The following is a 15,909-nucleotide window of genomic DNA, read 5'->3' on the forward strand; positions in this document are numbered from 1 at the left end:
CGGTGGCGGGGGGAACGGTGTCCCCGCAGGGTCACAGCCCCCACAGGCAGCAGCCGCCGCGCTTGCTGGCGGGAGTGGCAGGGAGCGCAGAGCTACGCTCCTGTACAGAGCAGCGAGGGAGCTTGCAGGGCTCTACGGCCGTCTGGTGCGGCCAGCTGAGGGGCCGCCGTGCCTCTTTGCTTTCCCTGTTTCACGTCTCATTCCTTTGCACGCCGCAGGGCAGGGCGGTAAGTAACATTGTGCAGCGTCTTATTTAAGTGACAAGCCCTGCGCGGGAAGCCCGGTGCGTGTGCAGGATGAGGAGAGCAGAGGACACCGCAACAGAGCCCAAGGGTCACCAGCGTATCCCTCGCTTGCAGATCATGCGCTTGCCCGTGGGCTGCTCAGATGCACCGCTTCCTGATAATCGTAGCTGCCCCTCTCACACAAAGCAGCTTTCAGTATCTCCTCGTGTGCCTTAAGGATGCCATCAGTGTCACCTTTTTTTTTTTTTTTTTTTTTTTTTCCTAAAATCTCTCCAGGGTCTGCTGACCCCCTGGTGTCACTCTCCCACCCCTGATGCCACATGCAGATGAATCCAGCACTCCCGGGGGCTTACTCTGGGGGAAAAAAAAGCCAAGCCAAACCAAAGGTATTGACCAGGTTCCCTGTGCTGCTTCCCCCGGCTCGGTACTGGGGTGGGGGGCGCGGAGAGAAAGGGCCAGCAGCCGCTGCAAGCTGTCAAGTGCAGAAGACTGAAATGCTCGTGCCGCTTGGATGCTTTTTGTTTGCGAGGCAATGGCTATGGCTGCCTCGGCTGTGAGCGGGAGAAGGGGCAGAGAAGGGCGAGGCTTGTGCCCACCCGCAAGGCGGTGCCGGCTGCGGGCGGCCCCAGGCGGGCCGGGGGGCGAGTCCTTTCTCCCCGCGGGGCGCGGTCGGAGCGCCGGGCTTGGTGTGGTGCTGCCGCCTGGCGGCCAAAAGCGGGTACTGCAGCTCGGGTGCCGCGCAAGCGCGGTGGCGTCCACGTGATCCCCCGTGCCGGTGGCCGGTAACGGGCATGCGACAGTGCGGTGCCCGCGAGGTGATGCCGCCGCACTCGTTGCTGCCTCCCGGTAAGGAAGCGCCGCTCTCGCCGCACGGGAGGTGCTTGCTGCTGCTGGCACCGCCGCCTTCGCCTCCGCCGCAGCCCCGCCCCGCCCCACGCCCCCGTCCTGGTGTGGAGCGGCACCACCCCTAGCGACGGGCCCCGCCCCTGGAGACCCCCGGCAGGGGAACGGCACCACCCCTAACGACAGGCCCCCGCCCCTGGAGACCACGCATGCGCAGTGTGTCGGGGCGGAGCTTAGCCACGGGGGGCGGAGCCTTGCTGTGGTAAGGCGGGGCTTTGCCATGGGAGGGCGGAGCTTTGACAGCGCATGCGCGATGCGTTAGGCACGAGCCTTGCCGCGTGGGGGCGGAGCTTTGCCGCGGGGTGGGCGGAGCTTAGACGGCATACGTGCAGTGTGTCGGGGCGGAGCCTTGCCACGGGGGGGGTGGACACTTGCAGGGGGCGGAGCTTTACCCGCACATGCGCAGTGCATCGGGGCGGACCTTTGCTCTGAAGGGCGGAGCTTTTCCCACGCATGCGCGATGTTCCGGGGCCGGAGCTTTGCCGCGGGGGGCGGAGCCCTGCCGCGGGGCGGATGGAGCTTCGACGGCACATGCGCAGTGTGCCGGGGTGGAGCTTTGCTGCAGAAGGCGGGGCTTTGCTGTGGAGGGCGGAGCTTTTTCCGCGCATGCGCGCTGTGTAGGGGGATGGAGCTTTACTACGGGGGCGGAGCCTTGCCACGGGGGGGCAGAGCTTCGCCGGCGCATGCGCATATCTAAGGGGCGGAGCTTTGCTGCAGAGGGCGGGGTTTGCCGTGGGGTGGGCGGAGCTTCGCCAGCGCACGCGCGATGCGTCGGGGGCAGGCATCGTGCGGTGGGCGGAGCTTTCCTCCGCGGAGGGGCTAGCATGAGCCCGGGGCGGTGCGGTCGTTGGACTGCGGCTGCACGCAGGGAGGAGGTGAGCGGGGAAACTCCCGAGGAGGGTGGCTGTGCCTGCGGGGCAGTGGCCGGGCCGGCGAGAGGCACGGAGCGGGGAGGGTGTGGTGCCGTGTCGGAGCCGGGAGGCCAGGACTTCCTGGAGCCGGGCGGGGGGTGCCGCGCCGGGTCGGGGCCGGGCCGGGCCGGGCCGGGCGGGGGGGGGGGGCGCGCCGCGGCGGGGGTGACCGGCTGGAGCCGGAGCCCGTGGCGGGAGCTGCCTGGCGCTGCGCTGGGGGCTCGGCGGGGCTTCCACGTGCGGCGGTGGCGGGGGGAACTGTGTCCCCGCAGGGTCAAAAAGCGTAGAGGGCTGCGTCTGGTGGCATCTTGGGGCACGGGGCTTCCGGTCGGCCATGTTGGTTCCCCGGGGCATGCCGGGAGGTGTAGTTTCTAGGGCCGTGGCTGCCGGGCAAACCGCTTCCTTTTTTGCCTCCTTCTTTCCCAGTGTCACCTTCTGCGTCCCGTGAAGAAAATCCTGCGTGGGTGATTCCGCTCGCTGCTCGGGTAATTGCGTACCAGGGGCTGCGGGAGGGGGGAGAAACACTTCCCGGTTCAAAGACGCTACGGATGCGCCACATCAAACCCAGAGGAAAGGCAAATCTGCTGCTCGTGCAGAAAAGCTGATGAAAAATTGCAGCTGACAGAGCATGCCTCGTTCCTGCATTGGTCCCTTGGGAGTTACGAATGTTTGCCTTCCAGGTAAAAGAACAGACTTTCATCTAGGATAAATTAAGAGCTGCCTGTTACCTTCTTTAGGATCAAGTGTTTCTCTTTGTTCGTGCTAATTGGATGGGCGAGTTGGAAATAGCCTTTTATTTTGATATGCAGAACTAAATTGTTAGTAATATGTGGTGTCAATATAGTTAATTTTTGAGCACCTAGGTGCCAGTAGAAACATAATGAATGAAACATGATGGAAACTGATATTTAAACTTTATTTTTACTTGATTTTTTTTTTTCGTTAGAGTGTTGATGGCATGGTGTCCTGTGGCTCAATCCACATTCTGTTCCGTGGAGTCTAGGATGTTGAAGTAAAGTAGTTTGTCCTTCCAGAAAAGGGCTAGTCGCTCTTAGGATTGAGGTGTGGACTTGGAGAGTCTCTTAACCACATGCTCAGAACTAAAGCCGAATTTCACTTAATGTTGCTGCTGTTTGTCTTCACGTTCATTCATTTCCCCACGGCTCCATCATGAGTGGGAGCTCTGATTCATAATTTTTTTTCAGTCTCGAACACATTTTTTTTATCCAAGGAGGTGCTATGTTTAGAAGTTAATTAGTTTTCTCACAAACGCGTCGGTCAATAAAATTGCATTATGATTATTAAAACCACAAAAATAACACCAGTCTTGCAGATCTGGACTATTTCTTCTGAACACGTATTTGTCACATGCGAATCGGGATACAGATTATCTGCACTTCATGCTCTGACAGGACAATATGCTGAGACAGGAATGAACTCCCAAAGGAAAAAAATACAAGGTCCTGGGGTTTTTTTGTTAGCATTTGGGGGGGGTGGATTTAAAAGAGAGAAAAAGGAGTGCAATGTTGACTGGTGGCAGCCTGCAGAGCTCTTTTGCTGCCTGACTTCTCCTTTTCCTCTCTTTAACTCCTCTTCCGTGGCTGTAATTGTCATTTGGAGAATTTCAGAAGAGCAGTTACATTACTTGCCTGTGTCAATGTGCTAGTAATACCAGGAAGGTAAACGCTTGAACCAGTAGCAAATAACTTGGCTACAAGTAGAGTTTCTGAAGGAAGAACAACAATAACAGGAAGCAAATAGCAAGTTACCAAAAAATTGGTGTGTGTCAAACGCATCCAAGTTTTACTGCCAAATGTTGTTTGGCAATATGTTCCAAATGGCTATTTTTTCCTTCACTCGGTTGTAGTCTTCACAAAACTTCACAAAACCAGGAAGCTTTGGACTCCTACCCAGCTTTATGCTAAAGGTTTTTTTTTTTCCTCTTTCAGCAGTGTCAGCTGCCACCATTTCACTGTGGTCGCCCTTTCTTCTGCCGTGAAAGTACAAGACAGATGGAAAGGATCCATAGCGGTCTGCAAGTACAAGGTACATCTACGATGCGTGTCTGCGTTTTTCCTAAGGCGCTTGTAGTATGGACTTTAAAGTTAACGTCAAGAATGTGCCAACTCTCCTTCCTTCTGTAGTTTTTCTAGGAACTATTTTAACGCAGATACTAAAAATAAAATAAGGTCTGCGCTGGAGCGTGTTACGCCTATGCAAAGTCGACTTCCCTCCGTTTATTTTGCCTTCCTGAAAGCACAATCTTTTGTTTCTGTGCACTTACTATGAAATGATATTGGGAAAATAACTTTGTCCTAAAAGAGGAAAGAAAATGTTTGTAAGAGTTCAGGTGTTAAGAAGAAACAGACTTCGGTTTTGTCATAAAAGCTGTATGCTTTTTCAGTCAATAAGTGTTTAAAATATCTTATAGTAGTACTTGAAAACCTTACTGAGATACTAGCGTCTGTACTAAAGGTAATCGAGGTCAAAGAAGAGACGTGGACAAAAGAGGAGGAATCGGCATCGCTTCCGTGCATTTACTAGGCTTTCCCGAGAAGCATTACCAGCCTTGTAACTAGCGACAGCGAGTCCTGACGTGGTTTCAGTGAGTTATTGCTTCAGCAGCGTCCTTTTTCCTGAACCTACAGCGTGTGATTTCTTACTTCAGTTGGAAAGAGGCTTTCCAGAATGGAAATCTTTCTCATTCAAAGAAGTTGCGTTTTATCAACTCCCCATCAGAGTGGGGATCTTAGAGATGATGTGCTTGGCAGTAGAAGTCATCAGCAACAAGACTTTCCACTCTCTTAAAAAAAAAAAAAAAAAAAGTCAGTTTGCTTCCAAATACCTGAGTACAGCACGTCTTCCAGAAGTTGATGGTATCGCTGGTTCTCAGCTGCAACAGCCAAGATGTCATAAACACGTGTTCCTCTGTGTGCTTCGGTGCAGCCAAAAGCGTTAGCAAATCTGCCGGTCCTTTTTGGTAGCCTTATGCATTGCAGCCCCGGGGATTTGATTCCGGCCCCCCTGCCCCCAAAGTAAAACCATATGGGGGATCTCTTATCTCACTGATTTTTCTATCCTAAATGTAACTTTAGGAAAAAAAAGTTAAAATTGGATATACAAACTGCCTTGCATTGTTTCAACTGTAACTGCCAACTAGCTGTAGCATACAATTTCTTAGGTGTATTTAAGCAGTTAGGTATTTGTTCTAAATGTTTACCAGGAGAGGCAACTGAATGTTACAGGTTCCCCCCCCGCCCCGCTCGTTTGACGGAGTGCTCTGAAGTACTTTCTTTCTGTCTGGCTTTCAAGGGTGCGTTTTCCTGGCAGTTCAGTAGCATCTCTCTCGGGCAGCGCGGCTGGCCAGATGTCGCTCCTAATGACGTAAGGCGCAAAAAACCCCTGGTCAAATGATAACTGCGTATCTTGGAGACAGATAATCTGCTGGTATCGATTCACAGCTGTGCAAGTTAAATTAACGCAAAAGGAAAATCCAGCCCTTCTCCAAGTATTTTTATTGGATGTATATAAACACACGCACAGGTTTTTTAGTATAAAGTGAATTAATGCGATTTGTCCTTTGGTTTTCCTTTTACTCTCAAAAGTGTTATGCTTCGCTTCCAGCTTTATCGACCGAGCCAGCAAGATGTGCAGCAGCAGTGCGAGGGCTGTAGCTGTTGCGGTGGATCTGTAAGCGTAGATTCTGATTGCGGTATGCCCTTGTCCTGCAGCCTCACAGGGTTGTCTCCCTGCAGCCGTGCCGTAAGGAAGGGGTGAGATGTTTTCCAACGCCGGCAAGAGTGTTTACTTTTATGCAAAGAACGTGTTCAGAATTGTACCGGTTAGTCTTAATGCTGATTGGAAGCGTTCAAGTCGCTCCAGCTTTTAAAGGATGTATTGTATTTTGAGCTGACCTGCTTACCTCGAATCCTCCTTGAGCTCAACTGCTCTCCTCTCCCTTACTCTGACTGAATTCCTCTACTTGCTTCTGTGCTATTTTTTTAATATGCTGAAATATCACTTGGGATTTTTGTTTTTCAGGTGTCTTGTTGTAAGCGTCTCGTGATGCTCGCTAGGTCCCCCCCGGCCCAGGTTTGCCTGCTGGTCATGAAGCGTCCCGAGGGTAAGGGGACGGCCCTGTGCCTGGAGGCTCCTGGCTCTGTCTGCAGCGGGTGCCCCGCGGGTGCGTCAGCAAGGGCTGTCTGGTGGGGAGAGTGCTGGGCCAAGAGGGAGCGGGGAGGTTCGTTGCCCCGGGGAGCCCGTCCCAGCACGGGAACGGAGGGGGAGCACGGCAGAGCAGAGCCTGAGCAAGAGGTGTGGTACCGTCCTGTGGCACGCTCCCCCTGCGGTGTGGGGCAACCACTGGCTTGCAGGACAGTGGCTGGGGGGGCTGCAACCGTTTGGGGGGGCTGCCCCCATTTTATTTCTCTGGCGGAGCTCCCCTTTTCGCGGGGGCGCCTACATATGTAAACGGCATTATTAAAGTAGCGAGCTGCCGGTCGGGGCTGTTTTCCTTGTTTTGTGCCTTTTTTGGGGGGGTGATGAGAAAATGTGGAGGGGCCTGGGGGGTGATGATGTCATTTGGGGCACCCCAACATCCCTGGGGGCGGGGGCGTGATGATGAAACAGAGGAGCAGGTGAGTGGGGGATGAAGGTGTCACGGGGAGGTTTCCCCCCAGAGGAGGGGGGGTCACAGCCCCAAAATGCCTGAAAATTCATGTGTGTGCGATTAAAAACGTTAAAAACTGGAAATACAGGTGCGAGGCATTGCAGTAGAGAAAAATCTCTTGCCTTTATATATATATATATAAAAAAATAAGATTCATTTATATATATGTGTATATATATGTATAAAAGGATGTCAAAATACAAACCTGTATCGGCTATATTATACAAAGGATTTTAGACTATTAAAAAATCTAAATAGAGATAGAGTTTTAAAATAAAAAAGAATTTTTCTGTATGTTAAGAAATAAAGGAGTTTAAAATGCAAAAAAATATGATGTCTATGAAGGAATTTAAAATAGAAAAAAGTCTGGATAGGTAGAGCTATCTACGCTTACTGTGTGTCACAGAGTAAGCCTAAGTAGGTCTTCTGTGTAATCGAAGTAAAGGTTATATAGAAGTGTAAACAGATAAACTAAGTCTAAATAGAATTGTAAGTAGATATCTAAGTCTAAAGAAAGAAGTCTAAGATATCAAAGTGTCAAAATATCCAAGTGTAAACAGCTAGCTCATCTTAATAGATGTTCTATATAATAAGCGTAAATAGACATGGACTTGTAAGTAGAGGTGATATCCAAGTGTAAATCTATGAAAGTGTAAATAGGCACATACGTGTAAATAGGTATCAGTGTAAACAGATAATATGCATCAAACGTATCTGTTGCCTGAATATATGTATATGTGAATAGATGCGTAACTGTAAATGTCTATGCTACAGAAGGTTTCTAAAATGCAAAGAAATCCTGTTTATAGAAAGGATTTAAAAACTCGACCTCCCCCTTGAATCTCTATTGAAGATATAAAAGCACTTTCAAAAGCTGTCCCTTCCCCCTTTGCCCATCCCACTTTGGGGCCAATTTCCCCCAAACGGGGATTTTCCCCTGCAGGGCCACGCAATTTGGAGGGGGGGGAGCAACACAGTTTGGGGCTCCCAGGAAAGCCGAATCCGCCTGGATTTGTGCAGCTGGAAAGCAAGCATCCCACCCCAGTTTTAACGCAGAAAACGAAAAGCAAAAATGACCCAATTGTTATGTTGTGGAAAAGCGCCAGAAAACCCCAGAATATTTTGGAAAAGCAGAAAACCGGAAGTTTTGTATGATGTAAAAGCAAAAAACCCAAACCAAAAAAAACCCCAAAAAAACCAGAACCCAAACGAAAAACCTGCACCAATTTGGGCCAAATTTGGGGTGAGCCGCTGGCAGTTTGAGGGGCATTGCTGGGGATTATCTGGCGTGGATTCCTTCTCCGGAGCGGACTATCCGTTGCGGCTTATCCCAGGTGAGTTATCTGCTGTGGATTATGCCGGGCGGACCCCCTGGTGTAGGTCATCCCCAGCCGTGTCCCCCCGTGCACCTTTCTACCCACACACAGCCGCTGTCCGTCCGTGTCCGTCTCCTGCCCCCTGTCCTCCTCTGCCTGTCTCTGCGCCCTCCCAAGTGCTCTCCACCCAAATGTCCCCCCACACAAGGTTTTTCCCCCCGTGCGGGGTTTTTTTTTTGCCCCGTGACGTGCCCCCCGCGTCCCCTGCCCTCCAGTCTCGTGCCCCCGCTCCCCTCCTCCCATAGCCCCTTTGCTTCTGGACCCCCAGCTCCGCACGGGACACGGGCAGCCTGGGGAGCTTTGCCCCGAGCCATTCCTTTCCCCTCTGGGCAGCAGCGGTTCTGCCGCTGCTACAGGCAGGCGCTTTCTGGACGGGCGAGGGGCTGGGACGACCGGAGGCTGCTGCACGCTCCAGTCCGACTGAGACGCTGTTCCCGGGGGACCTGGCGCAGGGAAAGCTGAGGTACTTTCCGCACTGCCGGTGGCCGTAGCCGCGCGGGAGGGGCTGCCCCGAGCCGGGCAGGTTGGCGCCGCCCTGGGTCGTTGCCGGCGGTGGGGGTGCTCGGAGCCGCGGGGGTTCTCGGCAGGGCTTCCGAGTACGTCAGCGGCGAGGGGAACGGTGTCCCCGCAGGGTCAGAAAGCATGGATTGCTGCACGGGGCTTTCGGTCGGCCATGTTGGGTCCCCGGGGCATGCTGGGAGGTGTAGTATATATGGACGTGGGTGCCTGGAAGCCGCATTGCTCTCGGGCGCTTTCGGTGCACCGTAGTCGTTGCTATCGTCGCGGCACTAGGTGCAGTTTTGTTGCAGGTTTTGTGTGTTTTTCTGCGGGCTTCCAGCTATGGCTACTCCCCAAGAAGCAGCGTGCCTCCCGACTCTCGGAGCTGCCGCCCAGGATCTGTGCAGGCGCGGTGCAGCCCACATGATCCATGCTGCCGGCACCGGTAACGGCAATAGGATGCTGCGGTGCCTGCGGAGTCATGCCGCTGCGCTCGTTGCTGCCTGCTGGTAAGGAAACGCCGCTTCCGCCCCGCGGGCGTGCTGTCGGCAGGTGCTTGGCGTGCAAAATGCAGACGGCAGCGCTGCCGCCGCCCGTGGGCAATCGCTGCGCACTGGGTGCTCGCTGTTGCCGCCGCCGCCGCCTTCTTCGCTGTTACCACAGCGTGGTGGCATGCCGGGCACGATTGGCGGTGGTGGGTAAGGGCCAGGAGCACCAGGGAGGCGAGCGAGCTCCTTTGAGTGTGCAGGGGTGTCTCCTGCCTGCTGGCTGCCCGGGGGTGGTGGGACAGGAAGCTTCAACCTGCCCGCTGCGGCAGGCTCTTGGTCTGCTGGAGGCGAGCTGGGCCAGGGCAGCCCCAGGGAGTTACCTAAAAGCTGATAGAAGGGAAGAGGGGAAGGAGGCGGATATCCCCTAGGCGCAGAGGCAGGGCACCTCCCCAACTCACCAGAGCTCCCCCTGAGCCTCTCCTGACCCCGCTCACCCCGTGCAGCTGCCCCCTGCTCCAGCACCTCCCCTGAAGCCTGTCCCATAGCACCAGATCGCCCCCAAGCCCTGTTGTGAAGACCACAAGCTGGCTCTCAAGTGGGCTGGATTCTCCCTTAATGCGGGTGCCGTTACCAGCAGCGCGGGGAAGGAGCAGTGTCTGCAGAAGCCTCTGCAGAAGGAAGGGCTTAGGCCAGGGGCGATCTACGGTAATAACGGTCGCCGCTTCTTCTTTCCCTGTGCTAGAGGTCATGCTGAGGACGCGGTTGTCCATTCCTCCCGTGGGGATGCTGCTGACAGCACCTGCCTCAGGCTTGCGTGGGTTGTCTCTGCCTGACCTCACTCTCTTTGCGGTGCGGGGGTGAAAAGGGACAGGTGGAGCGATTACTGGCTGTGGACAGGAGCTGCCGCGGCTGAAGCCGGAGAGGCTGGAGAAAGGTAAAGAAGAAGAAACGGAAGGCCATCTGGCTGACCACTGCCTCCCACTGCAGGCAAGAGAGAGCCTGCCCCTCTGGGTGGGAAGGGATCCCTCTTTGTAGTGCACTGCAGGCCAGACAGCCGATGTGCACCACAGGGCCTGTATGCATAACCCAAAGTGTGGTACAGCCGCGTAGTGCACGAGCAAGTGAGGCTACATGTCTAGGAAACCTTGTCTCGTAAGAACCGTAAGACATCCACGTATTCTCTTAGGTGGAGGACAGCCGAGTGACTGGAGTTACGGAAGAGGAAGGGAGGAGAGAAGGAGGAAGAAGCATCTCAACTGGCCAGTTCTCCCAGCAGCACCGAGAGCGAGAGCTGTGGTGAGTCCCGGGCCCTTGGGGACCTGTCACCCCTTGTCTGTGCCCCGGTCCCTCCCTGCCCCTTCCCTGGCCCTCTCTCTTTTGCATGCTGCTGTGATTTTTCTTTTTTTGTTCTTCCCTGTACCCGTTCTCTTTTCTCTGTTTTTCTGCACTGCTCCCTTTTCCTCTCTCCCTTTATCCATCTTGTTCTACCACCCCCTGCTTTTTTTCTCTCTCTGCGCCTTTGGCCTGCTCCTTCTCCTTTCTTTTGTTTTCCTCTGTCTCTGTCCTGCAGCCCATTGTTGTTTTTCCCTTTTCCATCTTTTTGTCCTGATCTGAATCCATCTCTCTCTCTGTCCTGTTCCCTGATGTTCTTTTCCTCTTTGCACCTGTACATGCCGCTCTGTGTCCCTGCCTTCCTATGTCTCTCCTCCCTCCCTTCTTCCCTTCCTTTCTCTATCCCCTTGTCTTGCTCACTGTTGCTGGTTTTTTTTGTATTCCATATCTCACTGTCCCTGTCCTCCTTCCTGTTCATCTCTTACTCTTTCTGACCCTTTGTGCTGCTCCCTGTCCCTATTTTTTATTGCTTCCCCTCTCTGTTCCTGTTTGTTCTCATGGTCCACCTTTCTGTTGTTCTTTCTGTTGCTCTCGTTTGTTCTCCATCACAGCATCCTGCTCCCTGTCCCTCTCTCTCTTGCAGTATCCCACTTTCTGGCTCCCTGTCCCTCACCTGTTTTCTAGATCGCTCTGTCCTTCCTCCAGTCTTTCCTCGTCCCTCTGGCCTGCTACCCGTCGCTGGTTTGTTCTTTCGTCGTCTTTCTGCCTTGCTGCTGTCACTCTCCTCCTCTCTCTGTCTCTAATGTTTCTTTCACCCTCTCTTCCCTGCTCCATGCCCCTTTTCTCTTTTCTCTCTGTCCTCCATCTTCCCTGTAACTCTTTGTCTGTATATCTCCATAGCACTTGTTCTCCCATTGTTTCTCACTATACTGCCCCTGCCCGGCTCGCTGTCCCATTATTCCCCTCTGTTCTGCTCCCTTTTTTTCTCATCCTGCAGCCCAGCGATGGTTTTTCTTTCTCCCTCTCTTTGTCCCAATCTCTCTCTCTCTCTCTTTCTCTTCAATTCCTCTGGCTTGTTCCCTGTCTTTTTGTCTCCCTCCCTCCCTTATTCCTCTCATTTGATTTCTCTCTTGATCTGTCTGTTTGGCTCCTTGCTCATCATTTTCTCTCTCTTTTCCTCTGTCCTGCTCCCTGACCCTGTTTTTCTTCTGCCATGTCCCTGCAGGGCTCCTCATCCCCTTTTTTATCAACTTATCCGTCTCCCTGTCCTTTTCCCTGTACCTTTCTTTCTCTGCTCCTCAGTCCTCCCTCATTTTACTTTTCCTCTTTCTGTTCTTCTGTCGTGCTCCCTATCGCTGTATTTTCATTTTCTGTATCTGCTGCTCCAGTAACAACTGTCAACTTGTCCCAGGGGAAGGATGAGTGTACAGGCAGCGAACCCCATAGCAGACTCGCTCCCGGGACTTATATGCATTAACGAATAAGCACTTGCTGTCTCCTTTGCACTCACGGCTGTGGTTGTACTCCTTTGTACTTGGTGAGTGGCTGTCAGAGAGTCCAGGGGAGCAGGTTACACAGTGGGTGTCAGGGGCCATGGCCGCAGCTGTGGGCTGCGGCTGGAGGAGCCCCAGGGGGCCCAGTGAGGCTGATGGTGATGGCCCCTCTGTGTAAAAGGGCTGCAGCCCCAGGGGATGGCGCTGCTGGGGCATGCCTGCTGGAGAATGCCGACAAGTCGCGAGGATGTTTCCAACCCACCAGTGCAACAGGCTGAAGTCAGTTGGAGTCAGGCCCCATCAGGGCAGGTCCAGGGATATTCTGAGAGCTGGTGGAGAGGATGCAGGAAGAGGGGCAGGAGATGGCTGCCCCCACCCCTCTGGGTGCCCACCCTCTGGAAAAGGCGCTGGGTGCCTCCCCAACTCAGCAAAACTCCTCCAGCCCTGCTCGCCCCAGGCAGCTGCCCCCAGCTCCAGCACCTCCCCTGAAGCCTGTCCTGTAGGCATGGACCGCCCCCAAACCCTGTCCTCGTGGCAGCAAGCTGGCCCTTGAATATGATTTATTCTCCTTAAATGCAGGTGCTATTAGCATCAGTTCAGGGAAAGAGCGGCGTCTCCAGCAGCTCCTGCAGAAGGAGGGGTTCCTGCCTGAGGAGAGCTGCAGTCATCCCTGTGGATAATGGTTGGTTGCTTGTTCTTTCCCTCTCCCAGAGGCAGCACTGAGGACTCGGTTGGCGGTTCCTCTCCAGGGATGCTGGTGACTGCATCTGGCTCAGGTTTGTGTGGGTTGCCTTTGGCCTCATTTTCTTAGCGGCATGGGCAAAAATGGACAGCTGGACGCTTCCTGGCTGTGGACAGGAGCTGCCGCAGCTGAAGCTGGAGAAGTCGGAAAAAGGTAAAGCAGCTGAAGAATAAAATAAAGAGGAGCCAGCCGGCAGCTGCCTCCAGCTGCAGACGGGAGACAGCCTGCCTCCCAGTGTGAGGAAGGATCCCTCTTAGCATAGCCCTCAGCAGATCCAATTGCCAACGTGCATTGCAGGGTCCGTATGCGTAACTGGAAGCACAGTACAGCCAGGTAACACGTGCACGTGTGAGGCTATGTATCTGGGAGGCCTTGTATTGTAAGAGCTGTAAGACACCAGTCTGTTCTCTTAGGTGGATGACAGTCAAGCAACCGGAGCTACGGGGCCAGGAGAGAGAGAGAGAGACAAAGACACGTCCGAGGTGTCCAGTTCTCCAAGCGGCTTGGAGAGCGGGAGCTGCAGTGAGTCCTGGACCCTTGGGGCCGTGTCGTCCCTATTCTGCATCCTGGTCCTTCCCTGCCCCGCCTTCTCTTTCTCTTGCTGCTGTCATTTTTTTCCACTTCCCCGCACCTCTCCCTCCCTCATTCTCCAAGTCCCCCTCTTTATCTGTTGTTCTACCCCTATGTTTTCTTTCTCTCTCTGCGCTTCTGTCCTGTTCCCTGTCCTTTTTTCATCCTCTGTCTGTGTCCTGCAGCCCATAACTCTTTTTGTCTTTCTTCATCTATGTCTGTCTTCCTATCCCAACTTTTTAAATTTTTCCTCGCCTGCCCTTTAGCCCTTCACAATTCCCACCTCTCACCTCTCTGTCTTCATGTCCCTATTTTTTAATTCCTCTGTCCCTGCTCTGTATTCTAGATAGACTTTTTCTTTCTTAAATTCTCTCGTTCCAGGTCCCCGTCCCTGTCTTTTAACTTCTTACCTCTCTGTCCCATAGCTGCTTTTTGTCTTTATCGTTCTCTCTTTGTCTGGCTCCATGTCCCTATTCTTTAATTCCCCTTCAGCTTCAGTCTTTCCCCTTCAGCTCATCGAGGTTTTTTGGCATTTCTCAGTTTATCTCTGTCCACCTCACTGTCCCCTTTTTAAAATCCTCCCTCTCTGCCCTGTGGCCCATCGCTATTCTTTGTTTTTCTCCATCTCTCTCAGGCTGATTCCCTGTCACTTCCTCCTCTCTGGCCTGTAGCCCATTGCTATTTTTTCCCCCCCCGTACCTCTCCCTCTGTGGCTCCCTTTCCCTATTTTTCAGTCCCCCTTCTCTGTCCTGCAGGCGATCGCTGTTGGCTTGGGTTTACGTGGCAAGGTTTTGTTAGGTGGGGCAGGGCAGGGGCTGCAGGGGTGGGTTCTGCGAGAAGACACCAGGAGTTGCCCCCATGTCAGGCACAGCCACTTCCAGCTCCAAGATGGATCTGCAGCCGGTCCAAGCTGAGCCCATCGGCAATGCTGGTTGTGCTTCTGGAATGGACATTTAAGAGGGGGTAAAAAATGCTGCGCAGATGCTGCGATAGAGAAAACGTGAGTGTGAAACAGCCCTGCAGACACTCAGGTCAGTGAAGAAGGAGGGGGAGGAGGTGCTCCAGGCACTGGAGCAGAGATTTCCCTGCAGGCTCTGGTGAAGGCCACCGTGAGGCAGGTCGTCCTCCTGGCGCCCGTGGAGGTCCGCGGTGGAGCAGACATGCACTCGCAGCCCATGGAGGACCCCGTGCCGCAACAGGTGGATGTGCCTGAAGGAAGCTGTGACCCTATGGAGAGCTTGCGCTGGAGCAGGCTCCTGGCAGCACCTGTGGCCCTGCGGAGAGGAGCCCACACTGGAGCAGAAGAAGAGCATGAGGAGGAAGGAGCGGCAGAGATGATGTGTGATGAACTGAGTGCGACCCCTGCTCCCTGTCCCCCTGCATTGCTCAGGGGTGGGATGTGGGAAAGTCAGGAGTCATGAAGATGAGCCCAGGAAAAAAGAGCAAGGCGGTTTTTAGATTTGTTCTTATCTGTTGATAAGATAAGAACAAATCTTGTCCTACTCTTGATTTTGATTGACAATAAATGGAATTAATTTCCCCAAGCTGAGTCTGTTTTGCCTGTGACAGTAATTGGTGAGTGACCCTCTGTCCTTTTGTCGACCTACAAGTTTTTTTGTTGTATTTTGTCCCCCTGTCTTATTGAGGAGGGGGAGCCACAGAGTGGCTTGGTGAGCACCCGGTGGCCAGCCGAGGTCAACCCACCCCAGTTCCCTTCTGTCAGGCTCCCTGTCCCTATTTTTCAATTCTTGCCTATGTTTCTTGTACCGCATCGCTTTTGAAACTTTCTTTCTACTTCTCCGTCCTTATTTTTTAAATTCTTGCATAGGTTTCTCAAACCCAGTTGCTTTTTAAATTTTCTTGCTACCTTTCTGTCTCCCTGACCTAATTTTAATTTTTTGCCAGTGTTTCTTGTACCCCGTCGCTTTTCAGATTTTCTTCCTACTTCTCCCTCTCTGCAGCTCCGTGTACCTGTTTTTTTAATTCTCGTGTACTGTTGCTTGTAAAATCTATTTATGTCTCCCTCTATCCATCTTCCTGTCTCTAATTGATAATTCTTCCCTCTCTGTCCTCTACCCTGTCACTTTTCACACTTTCTACATCTCCCTCTTTCTAGCTCCCTGTCCCTATGTGTTAGTTCTTCACTATGTTTCTTGTACACTGTTGCTTTTACAAAATTTTCTTTCTACATCTACCTCTATCCCGCTGTTTCTATTTTTTTTTTTCTTGGCTATGTTTCCTTTCCCCTGTCACTTCAGAATTTTCCCTGTCCCTTGTCTTGTCTGTCTTGTTGTCCTGCTGGTTCCTTCTGCCTCTCTCTCCTGCTCCCTGTCACCCCCGCAGTCTTTCTTCTGCTCTCCTCTCTCTACACAGTTGTCCTGCTCCCTGTCCCTCTCTTGTTCGCAGCATCCCGTTTTCTGTCCCACACCTCTATGTCCCTCTGTCCTTCCGCCTGCTTTTCTCTTCTCTTTTCTCCCTCTGTCCTGCTGCATTTGGGCACTGAGCCTTGCAGCCAACTCGCCGCCAAGATTTCTTATGTGCATTAATGAATAAACTTTTCCTGCCTCGTCTGTGCCCCTGGATGTGTTTGCAGCCCCTGGGTGCAGAGCCTGTGGCTGTGGAGAGGTGCAGGGGAGGGGGTGATGTGCTGTGGGGCTTTGGCAATGGCCCCTATTGCTGATG

The 15,909-nt window shown here is 53.2% G+C and overlaps 1 protein-coding gene and 1 long non-coding RNA gene across 19 annotated transcripts in view; both read left to right on the forward strand.

Annotated features, from left to right (window-relative positions):
- The first annotated feature begins 1,029 nt into the window (after nt 1-1,029).
- On the forward strand, nt 1,030-6,569 carry LOC148056044 (uncharacterized). Of its 6 annotated transcripts, none has more exons than XR_015704223.1 (4): nt 1,891-2,023; nt 2,486-2,739; nt 4,009-5,900; nt 6,101-6,569. It is a non-coding gene; the product is annotated as an uncharacterized LOC148056044 (long non-coding RNA). The 6 variants fall into 6 exon arrangements; XR_015704222.1 differs by having other exon boundaries at nt 4,009-5,832; XR_015704220.1 differs by having other exon boundaries at nt 4,009-4,664; nt 5,372-6,569.
- An 80-nt stretch (nt 6,570-6,649) lies between these two features.
- Nucleotides 6,650-15,909, forward strand: part of LOC148056045 (uncharacterized) — a 44,547-nt gene continuing 35,287 nt past the window's right edge. The window contains exons 1-7 of one of the 13 annotated variants that reach the window (XR_015704213.1): nt 6,650-9,111; nt 9,833-10,024; nt 10,277-10,386; nt 12,627-12,691; nt 13,071-13,179; nt 13,983-14,227; nt 14,319-14,771. The gene's annotated coding sequence lies outside the window, so the exon portion shown is untranslated. Of the gene's footprint in view, nt 9,112-9,832; nt 10,025-10,276; nt 10,387-10,660; nt 11,805-12,494; nt 14,228-14,318 lie in introns of those variants that run through there. The other 12 variants (XR_015704211.1, XR_015704210.1, XR_015704214.1 and 9 more) reach the window with 12 other exon arrangements.

The sequence above is a fragment of the Nipponia nippon genome, unplaced genomic scaffold (genome assembly GCF_047370975.1).
Source record: "Nipponia nippon isolate SJK-2023a ecotype South Korea unplaced genomic scaffold, ASM4737097v1 scaffold_19, whole genome shotgun sequence".
Lineage (NCBI taxonomy): Eukaryota > Metazoa > Chordata > Aves > Pelecaniformes > Threskiornithidae > Nipponia > Nipponia nippon.